Raw genomic sequence first — 22,288 nt, 5'->3', positions numbered from 1 at the left:
CCAGACAAAGGACACACAAAGGGGGTCCTGTGAAGCGCTCCAAAGTTATCTGGGAGTTGTCTGAGCCCCTCACCTGGTGAGCACAGTACGACGTGGGCAGCCGTTACCTGCAGACGTGGTCTGGATAATAAGAACTGTGAGTAAAGGCCCTGGACTGCATCACTGACTCCGTGTCGTTACTGCTGCTGCCCTGCACCATCACCCCCATCCTCCGCATACACTGCCCTGAGGCTATACTCCTCCCGTGGGGAGTTATGCTACGCTCTGCTGCACCCACAACACCAGCCTCAGCGGTCTGCCCTGGAGCGGCGGTTCACTCTGACCGCAATCCACGGGTGGCGTAGTCGGATATTTAAACATCAAAACCACATAAATAGTTCCGCCACTGGTTTGACCGCCCTGAGCCACGGAACCGGGTCGCCGCCACGGAGACTACAACCACCAGCATCCACCAAAAAGGGTCCGGCTCCGGGTGTCCCAAGGCCCAGGGGGCGCGTCAGAACATTTTCATCACCTTTCACAATCACCAATGGGACAAGGCAGGGATGTCCTCTGTCCCCTCTCTTATACATCCTAGTGACGGAGCACCTGCTCTCATCAATTCGTCATAACCCCAATATTAGGTGGAAGGCACCGAGTACAAGTGCTCTCTATTTGCTGATGATGTCCTAGTATATATCACTCAATCACATATATCCATCCATGCTGTTATGGCTGAAATAGATCACTTTGTTACATGGTCAAATTTTAAAATCAATGCAGCGAAGTCTGAGGCCCTCGATGTCTCCCTCCCCAAATCCATATAGGATTCCATCCAGTTCAACTTTCCCTTTGCCTGGCCCTCACAGGGTATCAAATACTTAGGAATTCCTATTCATAGAGACCTCTCCCATCTATGTTATCTTAATTTTGGGCCCTTTATTGAACAACTCCATACAGACCACGGTTGGCAAGTTAGAACTGTAAGATTCACTACGTGAACCACTGGTGTTTTGTGGAAAAGCACATGTACACTGTGTTCCAAATTATTATGCAAAAAGTGTTTAGGAGTAATAAGGGAAGAATTTGTTTGTTTGTCAGTTAAACTCATTGATGGTGATGTGTGTCAGGGCTCTTTATATCACTGTAAGCAATTGCAGACACATGTGCTAATTAGTTTGGCAGGTGTGTCCAATGAAAGGCAAGACTACTTAAGAAGGCTGTCTCACATTATTAAGCAGCCTACATTTTCTGCCAAAATGGGAAAGAAAAAGGATGTGTCGGCTGCTGAGAAGCAACAAATTGTGGAGTGTTTAGGTCAAGGCATGACTACAATCAACATTGTGCGATGATCAGGATGAAGTGTCTTGGCAATCAAGAAGTATGTAGCTGATTCACAGTACACACGTGTGCGTGCTGATAAGGGCAAATTGAGGACTCTTTCCTACAGGCAATTACGTCAGGTTGAAAGAGCAGCGGCAAAAAAGCCTTGTCATAGCAGCAGACAAGTTTTTGAAGCTGCTGGTGCCTCCAACGTCCCCCGAACAACAAGATGCAGGGTCCTTCAGAGGTTTGCAGCTGTGCATACGCCATCCTGTCGACCTCCTCTATCCACTTCACACAAGCAGAAACGGCTCCAGTGGGCCAAACATTACATGAAGACTGATTTCAAAACTGTTTTGTTCACGGATGAGTGCCGTGCAGCGCTCGATGGTCCAGATGGATGGAGTGGAGGATGGCTGGTTGATGGACACCCCACGTAAACACGGCTACAGCGCCAACAAGGAGGAGGTGGAGTAATGTTTTGGGCTGGAATCATGGGGAGAGAGATTGTCGGCCCCTTTAGGATCCCTGAAGGCGCTAAAGATGAACTCCATAATGTATGTGGATTTTCTCAAACAGCACTTCCTGCCATGGTTCAAGAAGAAGAACCGTGTATTTCACAGCAAGATCATTTTTTTGCATGATAATGCACCATCTCATGCTGCACATAAAACATCTGCATCTCTGGCTGATATGGGCATAAAAGGGGACAAACTTATGGTGTGACCCCATGCTCCCCTGACCTCTACCCCATTCAGAACCTTTGGAGCATCATTAAAAGGAGTGTCTATGATGGCGGGAGGCAGTTCACATCTAAGCAACAGCTCTGGGAGGGTACTCTGTCCTCATGCAAAACAATTGAAGCAGAAACCATCCAAAACCTGACAAATTCAATGGACGAGAGAGTTCAGAAGCTCCTTTCGAACAAGGGGTCCTATGTGAAAATGTAACATCACCTAGAATAAAGTTTTGAGTTGAAAACTGTTTGATTTCAGTTTCTAACAACCTGCTAATGCTTATAATTTCAAAAATGACCATTTTTTTGGTCTTTATTAAAATGAAAAGGTTGATCGAAAAGTTTGGGGGATCTAAGAGTGTGGCAACCCAGTAGTCATGATTACTTCGAATTCTGACAATATGAGGGTCATGCTGCAGGTAGTGCAGCAAGAAGGCACTTATGTGTCTTGCGCATCTCGGAGCCCCAAAATTATTTTCCGGGCTAGATGCAGCTAAAAATTATTGTTAATTTTAAATCTGGTGAAGCTTTAGTATAGATGGCCTAATAGGATCAGTGCTGCACACTGCTACAAAGCCCAAATTATTTTCCAGCCAAGATACAGATAAACATGATTAGTAATTTTAAATCTGGTGGAGCTTATTATAGATGGCCTAATAGAATCAGTGCTGCACACTGCTACAAAGCCCAAATTATTTTCCAGCCAAGATACAGATAAACATGCTTAGTAATTTGAAAGCTTAAAACGGTTGGTAGGGTGATTTTAACCAATCATCAAGCTTTTACTCTCCCCGGGATGACACAGGGGTAGAAAAGTCGTTTCGGATCCATGATTTGTTCATCTTTATGAACGTGAGTCTGTCTACATTATCAGTGGAGAGCCGCGTGCGCTTATCTGTCAGCACACCACCAGCAGCGCTGAACACACGTTCAGACAGAACGCTGGCTGCGGGGCATGACAAGATCTCCAAGGCGTAAGTGGCTAGCTCCAGCCATTTATCCAGATTGGAAGCCCAAAAAGAGCAAGGGTCCAGTGACACAGTCGTGGCTTCAATGTTTACTTGGAGATACTCCTGTACCATCGTCTCTAGGCGTTGACTATGTGTCAGACTTCTTGTCTCCTGTGGCCTTGCAAAGGATGGGCTAAAAAAGTGGTGAAATGATTCCGCAAAATTGATGTTACCAGCAGATACTGTGGTTCTGTTACGGTTTGAGTGCTGAACACTTGACGGTCCCACGGTTGGCAAGTAGGAACTGTGAGATTCACTACGTGCACCACTGGTATTTTGTGGAAAAGCACATGTAAGATTCTGCAACAGTCTCTGCTGATACTCCTGCATGCGTGCATCTCTTTCTATGGCAGGAATAATTTCTGCAAATTTACTTTTGTACCGGGGATCTAACAGTGTGGCAACCCAGTAGTCAGGATTATTTCTAATTCTCACAATTCGAGGGTCATGTTGCAGGTAGTGCAGCAAGAAGGCACTCATGTGTGTTGCGCATCCAGGAGCACCAAGTCCCTGTTGTGTTGGTGGCGAGGTAACAATCATGCTTCCTTCCTCTGTCCTCTCCCCCCAACCTCGCACAACAGAAATGTGATCAAGGTCTCCCTCATCTGATGAGTCTTCCATCAGTTCGTCCTACACTTCTTCCTGGGCTCCTGCACCTTCCTCACTAGTTTGGCTGCTACCATGCGCCCTGGTAAAACCATCTCCCCCACCCTCACATGCCTGCCGCCTTGGTGCTGCCGACCGTCTGGACCTTGCAGATGTTAGCCCTTCCGCATACAACTCCTCCTCCTCTACTTCCTCCACCTCCTCTTGTGCCACCACCTGACTCCGAATTCTGTTTAACATGTGCTCCAGCATGTAAATCACCGGAATAGTCATGCTGATAATGGCATCGTCAGCACTAAACATCTTCGTCGCCATTTCAAAACTGTGCAGAAGGGTGCATAGGTCCCTGATCTGAGACCACTCCTCCAGCATGATTTGCCCCACCTCTGGATCTCGTTGGCCCAGGCTATACGTCAGAACGTATTGCACCAGGGTTTGTCGGTGCTGTCACAGTCGCTGCAACATGTGCAGAGTTGAATTCCACCGGGTAGGCACATCGCATTTTAGCCGGTGAAGTGGCAGGCCCAACGACTTCTGTAGAGATGTAAGTCGCTGAGCTGCGGGATGCGAACGGCGGAAGTGAGCACACAGCGACCGTGCCCTCTGCAGAAGGCCATCTAGTCTGGGATAGTGGGCTAAAAATTGCTGGACAACCAGGTTCAACACGTGAGCCATACAAGGCACGTGTGTGACATTGCCCCGGCGAAGGGCCGCACCCAGGTTTGCAGCATTGTTGCACACGGCCTTCCCTGGTTTCAGGTCCAGTGGAGACAACCATTCATGAAATTGGTTCTCCAGAGCTGACCACAACTCCTCAGCTGTGTGACTCACATTTCCCAGACATTTCAATGTAAAAACCGCCTGATGACGTTGAGCCCTACTGCCAGCATAGTAAGGAGGTGTGCAGGATCCCTTCTGCGCAGTTAGAAAGCTTGTGGCATGACCAGACAGGCTTTGGGTGCAGGTGGAAGACCGAGAGGAGGTTGAGGAGGCAGAAGCAGTGGAGGAACTTTGACATAAAGAGGATTGACGCACAACTCGTGGGGACGGCAAGACTTGGACAGCAGCCCCTTGTCCTGCTGTCACCATAGTTACCCAGTGCCCAGTCAGCGACATGTAACGCCCCTGTCCATGCCTACTCGTCCAAGTGTCTGTGGTGAAATGCACCCTGTCACACACAGAGTTTCTCAAAGAAGCGGTGATGTTGTGTGCGACATGCTGGTGGAGCGCAGGCACACCTTTCTTTGAGAAGTAGTGCCGACTGGGCATCTGGTACTGGGGCACTGCGACGGACATAAGGTCTCGAAAATCCTCTGTGTCCACCAGGCGGAAAGGCAGCATTTCTGTAGCCAAGAGCTTGCAGATGGTGAAATTCAACCTCTTAGCTTTCTCATGGCTACGAGGAAATGGTCTTTTACTTGTCCACATCTGAGGGACCGAGGGCTGGCTATTGTGCTTAGACGGGGTTGATAAGGGTGTCCCCGGCAAACTGCCGGTCTGTGAGGAAGATGCAGACGGACATGTTAGGTTGCCTTGATCCAAAGGTGGTGCTATCGATGTCGGACAGCGCTCAACACCAGCTGGTGTTACCACCTCCAAAGAAAATGATGACCTGCCAATCACGCTGGCTGTTGTGGGTAAAGAGGTGGCAGGTCTGCGCCCCAAAACAGGTGTGACTGCTGTCCCCCCAGTCACAGAGGATGAAGAGGCTGCGGATGCACAAGATATGGCAGACGGTGGTTGGCCCGGCCGGCTAGGCCGCATTGTAGCACACTGAGCTTCCCACTGCAACTTATGCTTCATGTCCATGTGCCGGTTCATGCATGAAGTACTCAAACTATGTATTTTTTGGCCTCTACTTAGCTTTTGCTGACAAATGTTACAGATAACACGAGTTGGGTCATCTTTATCGATCTGAAAAAATGCCCAGGCTATGCAAGGCTTAGCACCCATGCGACCTGAAGAGCCACCACGACTTGTGGTGAGAGGCAGAGTTGTGTTTGAGGATGCAGTTGTTGACGTGCTTCCAGTACTACGTCTCTGTCCAGGAAGGCGCAACCTGACCTCGTCGTCACTAGCATCTTCCTCCACCTCCTCTGCTGACCTCATCTCTTGGCTGACTGTGGGTTGACAGTAAGTGGGATCTCCAACCTCATCATCATCACCCTGTGCGTTATCACACCCGTCGTCCTCAGAGCCAACCTGTTCCTGCCCTGACAAAAAACTAAAGTTGTCGCTCCAATCAGGTATTTGAGTCTTATCATCGTCTTCCTCATTGTCTCCACCAACAGGAGTTACAGTTTGGGAATGAGGGTCTACATTATGGTCAGAACCTTCTGCGTCTGGTCCTGGATCCGACTCATAAAGATTCTGGGCATCAGTGCAGATTATTTCCTCGTCTGGATTCACAGAAGCGCTGGAGTCGACCTCTGATTCCCAGGCTATAGTATGAGTAAACAGCTCTGCAGACTCAACCATCTGTTCTACCTCATACTCAGACGGGCAGCTGGAGATTTGGGAGCTGTGAGGAAGCAAGTGCGATTGGGGTGACACCTTTGAGGACTGGAGTATTTGTGATGTTGAAGTTGATGTGGAGGAGAGCCCACTTAAAGGAGCACTTGATATCCGTTGAAGCACCTGCTGTTTTTGTGCCTCATCTGGAATTTGTAGCGATTGGCGTGGCCGTAAGAAAGGGATCTTATCACATTGTCCGCTAAAAGTAGACATTTTAGTTTGGCTGGAAGATGGTCTTTCTTCTGCAGATGTTACTGTTGCTTTAACACCTACCCCACGGACACAACCTTTTTTCCCCTTCCCAACACGCCTATTCCCCTTTCCACCAGCAGCAGGCCTTTTTCCACTCATTTTGGTGGTTAACTAATTCACAACTCTGGAGTTGTTTGCACAAAAAAACAATGGATGGGAACCGAGCAGAGCTGAGTGGCCAAACTGTGGTATTAGGCCAAAACTATTGGCTGGGTTAGATGCAGAAAAAAATTATATTCAATTTGCAACCTGATGGAGGTCAGTATAGATGGACTAATAGAACAAGTCCCACACACAGCTAGAAGCCCAAATATTTTTTCAGAGGTAGATGCAGAAAATTTTTTTATTCAGTTTGCAACCTGATGGAGGTCTGTATAGATGGATTAATAGAACAAGTCCCACACACAGCTACAAGCCCAATATTTTTTCAGAGGTAGATGCAGAAAAAAAAATATTCAGTTTGCAACCTGATGGAGGTCAGTATAGATGGACTAATAGAGAAAGTCCCACACACTGCTAGAAGGCCAAATATTTTTTCAGAGCTAGATGCAGACAAAAAATTATTTTGAATTTGCAACCTGATGGAGGTCAGTATAGGTGGACTAATAGAACAAGTCCCACACACTGCTAGAAGGCCAAATATTTTTTCAGAGCTAGATGCAGATAAAAATTATATTCAGTTTGCAACCTGATGGAGGTCTGTATAGATGGACTAATAGAGAAAGTCCCACACACTGCTAGAAGGCCAAATATTTTTTCAGAGCTAGATGCAGATAAAAATTATATTCAATTTGCAACCTGATGGAGGTCAGTATAGATGGACTAATAGAACAAGTCCCACACACAGCTAGAAGCCCAAATATTTTTTCAGAGGTACTGTAGATGCAGATAAAAATTATTTTTAATTTGCAACCTGATGGAGGTCAGTATAGATGGACTAATAGAGAAAGTCCCACACACTGCTAGAAGGCCAAATATTTTTTCAGAGCTAGATGCAGAAAAAAATTATATTCAGTTTGCAACCTGATGGAGGTCAGTATAGATGGACTAATAGAGAAAGTCCCACACACTGCTAGAAGGCCACATATTTTTTCAGAGGTAGATGCAGAAAAAAATATATTCAGTTTGCAACCTGATGGAGGTCAGTATAGATGGAGTAATAGAACAAGTCCCACACACAGCTAGAAGCCCAAATATTTTTTCAGAGGTAGATGCAGATAAAAATTATTTTTAATTTGCAACCTGATGGAGGTCAGTATAGATGGACTAATAGAGAAAGTCCCACACACTGCTAGAAGGCCAAATATTTTTTCAGAGCTAGATGCAGATAAAAATTATATTCAATTTGCAACCTGATGGAGGTCTGTATAGATGGACTAATAGAACAAGTCCCACACACAGCTAGAAGCCCAAATATTTTTTCAGAGGTACTGTAGATGCAGATAAAAACTATTTTTAATTTGCAACCTGATGGAGGTCAGTATAGATGGACTAATAGAGAAAGTCCCACACACTGCTAGAAGGCCAAATATTTTTTCAGAGCTAGATGCAGAAAAAAATTATATTCAGTTTGCAACCTGATGGAGGTCAGTATAGATGGACTAATAGAGAAAGTCCCACACACTGCTAGAAGGCCACATATTTTTTCAGAGGTAGATGCAGAAAAAAATATATTCAGTTTGCAACCTGATGGAGGTCTGTATAGATGGAGTAATAGAACAAGTCCCACACACAGCTAGAAGCCCAATATTTTTTCAGAGGTAGATGCAGAAAAAAATATATTCAGTTTGCAACCTGATGGAGGTCAGTATAGATGGACTAATAGAGAAAGTCCCACACACTGCTAGAAGGCCAAATATTTTTTCAGAGCTAGATGCAGATAAAAATTATATTCAATTTGCAACCTGATGGAGGTCAGTATAGATGGACTAATAGAGAAAGTCCCACACACTGCTAGAAGGCCAAATATTTTTTCAGAGCTAGATGCAGATAAAAATTATATTCAATTTGCAACCTGATGGAGGTCAGTATAGATGGACTAATAGAACAAGTCCCACACACAGCTAGAAGCCCAAATATTTTTTCAGAGGTACTGTAGATGCAGATAAAAACTATTTTTAATTTGCAACCTGATGGAGGTCTGTATAGATGAAGTAATAGAACAAGTCCCACACACAGCTAGAAGCCCAATATTTTTTCAGAGGTAGATGCAGAAAAAAATATATTCAGTTTGCAACCTGATGGAGGTCAGTATAGATGGACTAATAGAGAAAGTCCCACACACTGCTAGAAGGCCAAATATTTTTTCAGAGCTAGATGCAGATAAAAATTATATTCAATTTGCAACCTGATGGAGGTCAGTATAGATGGACTAATAGAACAAGTCCCACACACAGCTAGAAGCCCAATATTTTTTCAGAGGTAGATGCAGAAAAAAATATATTCAGTTTGCAACCTGATGGAGGTCTGTATAGATGGATTAATAGAACAAGTCCCACACACAGCTAGAAGCCCAATATTTTTTCAGAGGTAGATGCAGAAAAAAATATATTTAGTTTGCAACCTGATGGAGGTCAGTATAGATGGACTAATACAACAAGTCCCACACACAGCTAGAAGCCCGATATTTTTTCAGAGCTAGATGCAGAAAAAAATTATATTTAATTTGCAACCTGATGGAGGTCAGTATAGATGGACTAATAGAATGATGCTATGGCGAAAAGATTTTACTTCACTAGGTGCAGTAAAAAAATTGGTATTCTATACACAGGTGGTATATCTTGCAACACAGATAGGCTACTCCACTGACTAACACACTCTGCAATAGGCCAAAAAGGATTAGCTTTGCTAGATTCAGCCAAATGCTGTGAAAAAAACTTGCACAGCACTGGCACAGACCTGCCTGGCAAAAACTGATAGGAACTGATGTAACCTAGTCCTGAAAAGGACTGCAATTACAATTAGTCTTTACTCCCACAATCTATCTATTTAAGAGCACAGACCTGCCTGATAAAAGTCGTAGGAAATGCTGTAACCTAGTCCTTAAAAGGACTGCAATCACAACTATTCCCTACTCCCAAGCTATCTGTAGATTTGTGCGAAAATTGGCTTGAAATTAACAAGGTATAGCACACACAGCAACAGCGGTGCCGTCTAACACGCAGCTGCAGCAGTGAGAAAATGGTGGCGACGGGGAAAATGGCTTGGTCTTATAGGGCAAGGACATGTGACATACACTGCCAATGACACATGCCCTTGCTTGTGTGAAAAAAAGCACTTCGCTCCGTGTGTGCACTGCTGATAGGCTGACAGATTGCACCTCCCCACTGTAAATGCGGGAAAGAGAAAAAAAAAATGGAGATCTTCATTGTTCCTGCAGAGATCCATCCCCTGCCCCTCCCCCCGCCCTGCTGTACACTCAAACTGCGTATTAACATTAATTTTCATCATTACTGAGAAAAAATCCAGTTATGATTTTGGTGCACGAACAGTTATCAAACATAACCTCGAACAGCCGAATTTTTCTCAAATTGTTCGTGTTCGCCGAACGGCTCGAACACCGCCCAAAACAGCTCGAATTTGAGATTGGCGAACAGTTCGAGTAGAACAACGCTCATCTCTAGTCCTGTGGGCTTATGGTAAATTGATGTCTGTATGGTGTTGTCTTTGATGTATATGGTCATGTCCAGAAAATGTATTTGGGATTTTGAGAAGTTGAGGGTGAGCTTGATGGTTGGGTGGAACCTGTTGAAGTTATCGTGGAAGGTCAGCAGATCATCTTTTGAGCCTGTCCAGATTATTAGCAGATCATCAATGTAGCGGAAGTATGCTAGAGGTTTAATAGAGCAAGATGACAAAAACTCCTCCTGTAGTTTAGCCATAAATAGGTTAGCATATTGTGGGGACATTTTGCTTCCCATGTCGCTACCCATACATTGTTGGTATAAATTGTTCCCAAAGGAGAAATAATTGTGATGGAGCACAAACCTGATGAATTGCAGAGTTGGTTCTGTAGCCAGATTGTTTTTTTGTAGGAAATGTTTGCTTGCTACAATCCCATCCTCATGAGGAATGTTGGAGTAGAGAGACTCTACATCCATGGTGGCTAGTATTGTGTCCTCCGGAAGTGGGCCGAGAGCTGACAGTTTGCAGAGGCTATCCGTGGTGTCCTGGATATAGCTGGGTGTGCGTCTCACCAGGGGTTTCAGAATGTTCTCCACCCAGCCTGAGATATTTTCCGTTAATGTCCCAATGCCAGAAATGATTGGCCTGTCAGGATTACCTCCTTTATGTATTTTAGGAAACATGTAGAAGGTACCTGTTTGGGGATTGTCTGGTATTAGTTCCAGTAGTGAGGATGAAGTAGAATCAAACCCATTGATGATATGTGTTAGTTCCTCTGTGTATTTTTTGGTGGGATCTTCCTGAAGTGGAGTGTAGTATTTTATATCCAAGAGTTGTCTGTGTGCTTCTTGGATGTAATCTGACATGTTCATAATGACTACAGCTCCTCCTTTGTCTGCTGGTTTGATGATGATATTGTTATTTGCTTTTAAAGACTGTATGGCTTTTCTTTCCTCCATACTGATATTGTGCGGCACTTTGTGGCATCTGTCCAAAATGTCAGATTTAACTTTTTTACGGAAACAGTCTACGTAGTGATCTAGAGTTTGGTTGTGCCCAGGTTGGGGGGTCCAGTTTGTCCTCTTTTTCTTTTTTGATGTGTTGTTCAGATTATCTTGTGGTGTGATATCTGCATGGTTGTGAAAGAATTCTTTAAGCCGTAATCTGCGGAAGAATTCCTCAATATCACTACAAAATTGAGCCGTATCAAGTTGTTTTGTAGGACAGAATGTTAGTCCCTTTGATAAAACATTCATTTCTCCTGCGTTTGGCTCATACTGTGAGAGGTTCACAACAGAGGACGATGTATTAAAATGATTTTGTAAATTGGGCTTACCTTCAACTACATTGAGACCTGCTTTCTTCCTCAGTCTGTCAAGTTTCTTTTTCTTATTGATAATAAGGTGATGTTGCAATTTTTTGTAAAAATCCTGTAATGTCTCCTTGATTAGACATGAATCTGGTCCTTGTATTCGGCCCTGTAGAGAAGTTATCTCTTTATGGATGGTCCTCTTCTTCTTCTTGTTGTAGAAAAATCCAATGCGGTGATTCCGCAGTCTCTCAGATGATCTGTAGCAAAGTTTCTGTGAAAAATGAGTATTGTAGGTAAACTGAGTCGGATTCCTTATTATGAGGCCTTTGGGGATTAAGTTTTCTTTTTTGCATCTGGATAGAAAGAAAATGTCGCTGTTCATTTGTGCCAGTTTCTTCAGGAGGTTTTTCAGATCCATCTGTGATCGATACATTGGGGTATCTTCCATTATCATGATGTACAATACAAAGTTATATTGTGGCACCGTGCTAGCCAGAAAAATCGATGTAAATACTTGTATGCCAAAAATGACAAAAGTATTCTTGGGGTGATACCTTTATTGGCTAACCAGAAAATATATATATATGCAAGCTTTCAGAGCACAGAGGCTCCTTCTTCAGGCGAGATTACCATCTGTTTTTTTTTTCACTTTTTCATTTTTACGAATCAATTTGTGAAGCACCTGGGGGTTCCAAGTGCTTACTATGCATCTAGATAGGTGCCTTGGGGGTCTAGTTTCCAAAATGGGGTCACTTGTGGGGGAGCTCCAATGTTTGGGCACACAGGGGCTCTCCAAACGCAACATGGCGTCCGCTAACAATTTGAGCCGATTTTCCATTCAATTCGTTAGCGGACACCATGTCGCGTTTGGAGAGCCCGTGATGTGCCTAAACAGTGGAGCTCCCCCACAAGTGTCCCCATTTTGGAAACTATACCCCTCAAGGATTTTATTAAGGTGTATAGTGAACATTTTGAACCCAGAGGTACGGCACAGAATTTGTTTACATTAGGTCATCATATTGAATAAGTTGTCATTATTCTTGAGCGCAAGTGCTCGCTACTTGAGTTTGCATCGGGTACTCAGGTATGCACCATGTACAGCGTGTGCTCGAGTGACATGCTCGAGTCCCTGCTCCGCATGTTTCACGGTTATTAGACACCCAAAAAAAAACATGCGGGGATCGCTCGTGCATGGCAGGCAATCCCCGTAAAGTTTTTTTGGCCGCGAAGCATATGGGGCAGAGACTCGAGCATGTCACTCAAATACCCATGATACTCAATGCATACCAGAGCACCCGATGCAAACTCAAGTAGCGAGCACTTGCGCTCAACACTAGTCGCCATATCGTCATCTTTTTTTCTTACTTTTGAAAAAAATCCCAACCCCAGCCCTAACCCTAGCACAACCCTAACCATAGCACAACCCTAGCCCCAGCACAACCCTAGCCCCAAACCCAGCCCAAGAGTTTATTTTTGACGCCGTTCCTTGTGCGGTATAAGTGATTAGACGACTTTATTCTTCGGGTCGGTGTGATTACAGCAATGCCAGAATCAAATGGGGTTTTTATGACTGACAGCTGTCACACACTAAAAGACGCATTTTTTGTAAAATCTAGTTTTTGCATCGCCATATTTTGAGAGCTATAATTTTTCCAGATTTTGGCAGACAGTCATGTGACGGCTCGTTTTTTGTGGGATGACTTGACGTTGTTATTGGTGCCATTTTCAGGCACGTGACATTTTTTGATCGCTTTCTATTCCGATTTTTGGGAGGCAGAATAAACAAAAACCAACAATTCAGGAATTGTTTTTTTTTTTTTTTTTTTTTTATTCTGTTCCGCGTGTGGTAAAATTGATGAGGTAGCTTTATTCTTCGGGTCAGTACGTTTACAGCGGTACCACATTTGTATCATTTTTCTATGTTTTGGCGCTTATACACAATAAAAGCTATTTTATAGAAAAAAATATTTTTTAGCATCGCTTTATTCTGAGAGCTATAACTTTTTTATTTTTCGGCTGATGGAGCTGTATGGTGGCTTGTTTTTTGCGGGACGAGATGACGTTTTCAGCGGTACCATTTTTATTTATATGTGTCTTTTTGATCGCGTGTTATTCCACTTTTTGTTTGGCGGTATGGTGATAAAGCATTGTTTTTTTGCTTCGTTTTTTTTTTTTTTCTACCGTGTTCACTGAAGGGGTTAACTAGTGGGACAGTTTTATAGGTCAGGTTGTTCCGGACGCGGCGATACCAAATAAGTGTACTGTTATTGGTTTTTTTTTTTTTTTTTTATAATAATATTTATTGATGGGTACATTATATTTTTATTTTTGGTGGATTATTTTTTTTATTTTTTTTTTATATTTTTGCAATTTGTTTTTTTTTTTTTCCACTTTCAGACAGTTTATACACTTTATTACTTTGTCCCATTCTGGGACTTTCACTTTTTTTTCTCTGATCGCCTGCATGGCACAGGAATGCAGCACCATCCCTATGCCATGCAGGCTATCAGCGGTGCACAGTGTGAAGATTGTTTGGAGATGCACTGCGCATGTCCAAACAATCTTCCTGCTGTCTGGTGACCCGGATGTTGTCATGACGACATCGGGTCGTCATGGCAACACCCGGGAAGCCTTTGCAGACTGCGCTGGAAGCCGGAAGAGAAGGTGAGTATCGGCGATCACCTCCCCTTGCCCCCGCAATGCCGCGATCGACTTCGATCGCAGCATCGCAGGGGTTAATGTGCTGGAGGCGGTGCAGGACCGCTCCCTGCACATAGTACCGGGTGTCAGCTGTGACAATCAGCTGACACCCGGCGGCGATCGCGATGACGTACTAATACGGGTCTGGCTCTTAAGTCCCAGGGCACAGACGCGTATTAGTACGTCAGATGTTATTAAGGGGTTAATGTACGTCACAGCTTCTCTCACCAGCAGCAATGAGTCCTCTATCGTCCGACCCTTCACACCACACGTCTGGTTGGCGATGATCAGCTCACCCGCCACCTCACTCAGCCGATAATACAAGATCTTGGCCAGGATTTTATAGTCAGTGTTTAGCAAAGACAGTGGACGCCAGTTCCTTACATCTTTTAGATTTCCCTTCTTTGCTAAGAGAACCAGAACAGATCTATACTGGGACTGTAGAAGCTTCCCTGCAGAGAGGCAATCATTATAGACCTGCACCAGGTCCGGAGCCAACAAGTCCCTGAACTCTTTGTAAAACCCGCTGGTCAGGCCGTCTAGTCCTGGGCTCTTGTTGGCCTTTAAGGAGTCAATGCTCCTCTTCACCTCATCCTCAGTTATGGGATCGGCCATACTATCTGCCTGCACCAGGTCTAACGTTGGTAGGGACACCCCCTTCAGATAAGCTTTAATGTCATCCTTATTAATATGAGCCCCTTTATACAGATCTCTATAATAATCCCCAATGATCCTGTGGACTTTCTCCGGCTCAGACTGCTCCACCCCATTCTCATCTAACAAGCCAGTGATCAGCTTCTTACTAACCCTGTTCTTACAGGCAATAAAGGGATCTGGGTTATGGATGCCCCAACTATCAAACTGTCCCTCCGCCTTGAGAGACTTGAGGCGATCATACTGCAGCTCCCTCATCCGCTGCTTTATATGGCTGACGCTCCGTCCGTCCACCTCCTCACCACCATTCATCCTGCTGTATAGCCGGCTGAGGTGCAGTCTCAGGGCTGTGTATCTCATATAATCCATATTACTACGTCTCCTGGCTGCTCGTATAATAAACTGCTTGATGTCACTCTTCATGATCTCCCACCACTCGGCTGTGTCATCACACATACACTGGGTGGTCCTACGTTTATTATAGAATGTGGTGAAGGCCTCTCTGAACCGAGGATCTTGGACCACAGAGCTGTTCACCTTCCAGTACCCCTTTCCACAGACCACAGCTTGGGCCAGATCCAGCGTCACACTCACCATACAATGGTCCGAATACTCCAGGGGGCTGATCCTGTACTGAGAGCATCTCACCTCCCTCTTTATATACACCTGGTCTATCCTACTGGCATTACCACCCTTATGGTAAGTGTACGTCTTACTGGTATGATGAGACCCATAGGGGTCTACTAGGTGGGCCTGCTGGACTATATTATTAAGGAACGTCTCATCATATCTTAGTTGCTTATGACTGCTGGATCTGTCCACATTACAGGACACATTATTAAAGTCCCCACACAATATAAATACTTTAGATGTAAAGCAATATGGTTTCATGTGGTCAAATAGTTCCCTCCGCTCTTTCCTGGTCTGCGGAGCATAAATGTTTATCGCTCTATAATGGATGGAGTCCAATGTAAAGTCCAGCATCAGACAGCGACCCGGACAGATCTCCAGGACTCTGTCCACCTGGACATTCATGGTATTAAAGAGGACCCCCACACCGTCATTTCTCTCCAGACCGAAGGACCAGTATGACGGCCCAAGTCTCCAGTCTCTCTTGGCTGCATACACATGAGCATTGCTCTTCAAATACGTCTCCTGCAAGAAGAAGACATCAGATCTCTCGTCAGACAAACGCTGGTAAATCGTCTGCCGCCGGCTCACAGTCCTCACACTGTTCACATTAATGGAGTTTATTCTCAGCCGCATCCTGATCACTTAGACTTTTTGGTCTTCTTCCTCCTTCCACTGCTGTCACCTGTAGTGCCCCATCTCTTTGTGGACACGGGAGGGTCAGGATCCCCCTCATCAGAGACGTTTTCGAGGACGCATGAAGGACTTTGCTCCATTTGTGACTCTTCATCTTGGTCTTCTCCCAGCACATTGTAACGTCCAGGACTTATCGCCAGCACTGGAGGCTCAGAGGTTTTCTGTACTGTTGTGACTTTTCTGGTGGGATCCACAGATGCATTTTTTCTTTTTACGGTCACAAAGCCTTCCTCATCCACACTGGACAGTGCAGGCGGACTAACTGCTTCCACAGATGTACTGGGCTGATGTTTGGTTGGTTTGGTGGCAGGCTTTCTGGACCCCTTAGGCCTCTCTTTAACAACTGGCATTTTAGGCCCTACTTTAGTGGCTGATCGAAGCTTAGGTCTTATTATATTGGCTGATGGCGGTTTAGGTCTTTCTTTAGTGGCTGGTGGGCCTTTAGGTGGTTCTTCAGTGGCTGGTGGTCCTAGTAGTGCAGCATCCGTTAGTACCTCAGACTCTGGAGCAGGTTCACTGATACTGTGACTTCTGTCCTCATCCATACCAGCTTCTGGGACATCAGAACCTCTGGTGACATCTTCCTGTACAACTTCTGAGGAGGTCTGGCCATTATATTTATTGTGTTCTGCATGCCGGCAATCCCGGAACGTATGCCCTGGTTCTGAGCACAGATTACAGATGACGGGTCCTGTGCAGTTGTCCTTTGTATGACCTGACTGTCCACATAATGAGCATGTGATACGAGAGCAGTTTATGGCGAGATGCCGGCCCCCACATCTATGGCACAGACGTGGCTGACCAGGGTAGTAGCAGATCCCCCTCTCTGAGCCCAGGTAGGAGTGCGGCAGATGTCTGGTCACACCGCTCTCTTGTATCAGCTGGATTTTCAGTGTATATCCTCCATTCCATATCTGCTCCTCATCATAGATCTTGTCAGGATGACTTCTCACTATGCACTGCCGGTTCAGCCAGTGCTGCAGATCCGCCACCGCCACCACCTCAGACTGGAACAGGACAGTGGCCGTTATCTCCTGCGGCTTAGACAGCTGGATACAATGGAGGTGATCCCAGATCTCATCTTCTCTGGTGTCATTATAGATGTTCCAGAACAAATCCAGATCACACTGGAGCTTAAAGCTGATGTCATAGATCCTGCTGGATGGGATATGGATCAGAGCGTAGACCTCAGACGCATTGAACTTCATGAAGTCTTTTAGGAGAACTTTCCCAATGTAAATTCTGGATGGGATGTTCTCCTCTGGTCCTGTGTATTTTATCCTGACTGCGTTTCTCCTCTGAGGCGGGGGGTTCACTGGTCTGGTGACATTAGAGAACAGTCTCCTGAACTGATGGTCAGCAGATGGGTCAGTGCCGGAGCTTTCACCAGCCGCAGATGCGTCAGTGCCGGAGCTTTCACCAGCCGCAGATGCGTCAGTGCCGGAGCTTTCACCAGCCGCAGGTGGATCAGTGCTGGAAATCTCCACCGCTGCTGGAGGATTAGTGCTGGAGCTCTCCCTAGCTCCATGATTACTGACACCTGACTGTGCTGCAACAACACCCAGATCTACTACTGATGGTTGCACAGTATGGTCTCTATTCACTGACATGGAGGGTTGAGAGTCCATTACCACTGCAGTGTGGTCTCCATCCGCTGACATACATGACATAGAGTCCATCACCACTGATTGCTACACAGTATTATCTCCATTCACTGACATGGAGGGTTGAGAGTCCATTACTACTGCAGTGTGGTCTCCATCCGCTGACATAGAGTCCATTACCACTGATGGTTGCACAGTATTGTCTCTATTCACTGACATGGAGGGCTCAGAGTCCATTACCACTGCAGTGTGGTCTCCATCCGCTGACATACATGACATAGAGTCCATCACCACTGATTGCTGCACAGTATTATCTCCATTCACTGACATGGAGGGCTCAGAGTCCATTACCACTGCAGTGTGGTCTCCATCCGCTGACATACATGACATAGAGTCCATTACCACTGATTGCTGCACAGTATTATCTCCATTCACTGACATGGATGGTTCAGAGTCCATTATAATATTTGTATTATCTGTTGCAGACAGACATTCACTAGCACCAGTGAGCGGGGTCTCACTCACAGCGCTGAGGGGGGTCTCACTCACAGTATCAGTACAGGGTGCACTTTCTTTCTCACTCTCAGCAGCTGAGCTCACTTCATTGCTGCATAGAGAGGTCACTGCAGTTAACCCCTCGTTTGCTGGCACACTTTCCTCTGCAGCACTTTCTGGTGTCTCGGACCCCTCACATTGTGCCCCTGATATCAGCGCTGCACTTCTCACTGGGCTTCCTTGCTCCACAATGCTGTACACAGTTTTATATTTAATGTCCTTATTCCCAATAAAGCGTTTTCTGCTCACAGTCTGGGCTCTGGATTCTTTTTTTCTCTCTTTAGCCCAAGTCTCCTTTCTGGGCACAGAGTTTAAACCTTTCTCCAGTTTTTCTTTCCTGATCAGCAGCTCTCGGCTGCAATCATCCAGACACTCGCACTTCATCAGTTTTACCTTAGGATCAGTCTCTTTCTTAATTTCTTCTTTTAGTTTGCTGATATGCAATTCCAGCTTAAATATACTTTGCCTTGTAACTTTAGCATTTAATCCTCCAACATAACAAGCAGGTTTAGAAGACTCACCAGCCACCATCTCCAGCTTTCCATTACCATCAGGTGCATGCTGCAGGCCGGACTCCAGACCAGGGGCTTTCCCTGGATCATCAGCCCAGCTCCCCTCCCCTCCACCTGGGTCAGAAGCCATGCCTCCGCCCTGCTGAGAGCTCTCAAGCACACGTCTATCCTCTCCTATGGACAAGAATACAAATACTATAATACTGCTCCTATGTACAAGAATACAAATACTATAATACTGCTTCTATGTACAAGAATATAACTACTATAATACTGCTTCTATGTACAAGAATATAACTACTATAATACTGCTCCTATGTACAAGAATACAAATACTATAATACTGCTTCTATGTACAAGAATATAACTACTATAATACTGCTTCTATGTACAAGAATATAACTACTATAATACTGCTCCCATGTACAAGAATACAACTACTATAATACAGCCCCCTATGTACAAGAATACAACTACTATAATACTGCTCCTATGTACAAGAATACAAATACTATAATACTGCCCCCTATGCACAAGAATACAACTACTATAATACTGCTTCTATGTACAAGAATATAACTACTATAATACTGCTTCTATGTACAGGAATATAACTACTATAATACTGCCCCCTATGTACAAGAATATAACTACCATAATACTGCTCCCTATGTACAAGAATATAATAACTATAATACAGCTCCTATGTACAACAATACAAATACTATAATACAGCCCCCTATGTACAAGAATACAACTACTATAATACAGCTCCTATGTACAAGAATATAACTACTATAATACTCTCCTATGTACAAGAATACAAATACTATAATACAGCCCCCTATGTACAAGAATACAACTACTATAATACAGCCCCCTATGTACAAGAATATAACTACTATAATACAGCCCCCTATGTACAAGAATATAACTACTATAATACAGCTCCTATGTACAAGAATACAACTACTATAATACAGCTCCTATGTACAAGAATATAACTACGATAATACTGCTCCCTATGTACAAGAATATAACTACTATAATACTGCTCCCATGTACATGAATACAGTTAGGTCCATATATATTTGGACAGAGACAACATTTTTCTAATTTTGGTTCTAGACATTACCACAATGAATTTTAAACAAAACAATTCAGATGCAGTTGAAGTTCAGACTTTCAGCTTTCATTTGAGGGTATCCACACTAAAATTGGATGAAGGGTTTAGGAGTTTCAGCTCCTTAACATGTGACACCCTGTTTTTAAAGGGACCAAAAGTAATTGGACAATTGACTCCAAGGCTATTTCATGGACAGGTGAGGGCAATCCCTTCGTTATGTCATTCTCAATTAAGCAGATAAAAGGCCTGGAGTTGATTTGAGGTGTGGTGCGTTTGGAAGGTTTTGCTGTGAAGTAAACATGCGAACAAAGGCGCTCTCCATGCAGGTGAAACAAGCCATCATTAACCTTCAAAAACAGAAAAAAACCATCCGAGAAATTGCTACAATATTATGAGTGGCAAAATCTACAGTTTGGTACATTCTGAGAAAGAAAGAAAGCACTGGTGAACTCATCAATGCAAAAAGACCTGGGCGCCCTCGGAAGACAACAGTGGTGTATGATCGCAGAATAATCTCCATGGTGAAGAGAAACCCCTTCACAACAGCCAACCAAGTGAACAACACTCTCCAGGAGGTAGGTGTATCAATATCCAAATCTACCATAAAGAGAAGACTGCATGAAAGTAAATACAGTGGGTTCACTGCACGGTGCAAGCCACTCATAAGCATCAAGAATAAAAAGGCTAGACTGGACTTTGCTAAAAAACATCTAAAAAAGCCAGCACAGTTCTGGAAGAACATTCTTTGGACAGATGAAACCAAGATCAACCTCTACCAGAATGATGGAAAGCGAAAAGTATGGTGAAGGCGTGGTACAGCTCATGATCCAAAGCATACCACATCATCTGGAAAACACGGCGGAGGCAGTGTGATGGCTTGGGCATGCATGGCTGCCAGTGGCACTGGGTCACTAGTGTTTATTGATGATGTGACACAGGACAGAAGGAACCGAATGAATTCTGATGTATTCAGAGCCATACTGTCTGCTCAGATCCAGCTGAATGCAGCCAAACTGATTGGTCGTCGTTTCATACTACAGATGGACAATAACCCAAAACATAAAGCCAAAGCAACCCAGGAGTTTATTAAAGAAAAGAAGTGGAATATTCTTGAATGGCCAAGTCAGTCACCTGATCTCAACCCAACTGAGCATGCATTTCACTTGTTAAAGACTAAACTTCAGACAGAAAGGCCCACAAACAAACAGCAACTGAAAACCTCCGCAGTGAAGGCCTGGCAGAGCATCAAAAAGGAGGAAACTCAGAGTCTGGTGATGTCCATGAGTTCAAGACTTCAGGCAGTCATTGCCAACAAAGGGTTTTCAACTAACTACTAGAAATGAACATTTTATTTACAATTATTTAATCTGTCCAATTACTTTTGGTCCCTTTAAAAACAGGGTGTCACATGTTAAGGAGCTGAAACTCCTAATCCCTTCATCCAATTTTAATGTGGATACCCTCAAATGAAAGCTGAAAGTCTGAACTTCAACTGCATCTGAATTGTTTTGTTTAAAATTCATTGTGGTAATGTCTAGAACCAAAATTAGAAAAAATGTTGCCTCTGTCCAAATATATATGGACCTAACTGTATAACTACTATAATACCGCCCCCTATGTACAAGAATATAACTATTATAATACAGCTCCTATGTACAAGAATACAACTACTATAATACTGCTCTTTTTGTACAAGAATATAACTACTATAATACTGCTCCCATGTACATGAATATAACTACTATAATACTGCTCCTATGTACAAGAATATAACTACTATAATACTGCTCCTATGTACAAGAATATAACTACTATAATACTGCCCCCTATGTACAAGAATATAACTACTATAATACAGCCCCTATGTACAAGAATATAACTACTATAATACTGCCTCCTATGTACAAGAATATAATTACTATAATACTGCTCCTATGTACAAGAATATAACTACTATAATACTGCTCCCATGTACAGTACAGACCAAAAGTTTGGACACACCTTCTCATTTAAAGATTTTTCTGTATTTTCATGACTGTGAAAATTGTACATTCACACTGAAGGCATCAAAACTATGAATTAACACATGTGGAATCATATACTTAACAAAGAAGTGTGAAACAACTGAAAATATGTCTTATATTCTAGGTTCTTCAAAGTAGCCACCTTTTGCTTTGATGACTGCTTTGCACACTCTTGGCATTCTTTTGATGAGCTTCAAGAGGTAGTCACCGGAAATGGTCTTCCAACAATCTTGAAGGAGTTCCCAGAGATGCTTAGCACTTGTTGGCCCTTTTGCCTTCACTCTGCGGTCCAGCTCACCCCAAACCATCTCGATTGGGTTCAGGTCTGGTGACTGTGGAGGCCAGGTCATCTGGCGTAGCACCCCATCACTTTCCACCTTGGTCAGATAGCCCTTACACAGCCTGGAGGTGTGTTTGGGGTCATTGTCCTG

The sequence above is a fragment of the Phyllobates terribilis genome, unplaced genomic scaffold (assembly GCF_046119375.1).
Source record: "Phyllobates terribilis strain yellow unplaced genomic scaffold, ASM4611937v1 Scaffold_172__1_contigs__length_4051808, whole genome shotgun sequence".
NCBI lineage: Eukaryota > Metazoa > Chordata > Amphibia > Anura > Dendrobatidae > Phyllobates > Phyllobates terribilis.
This window is presented reverse-complemented; position numbering follows the sequence as displayed.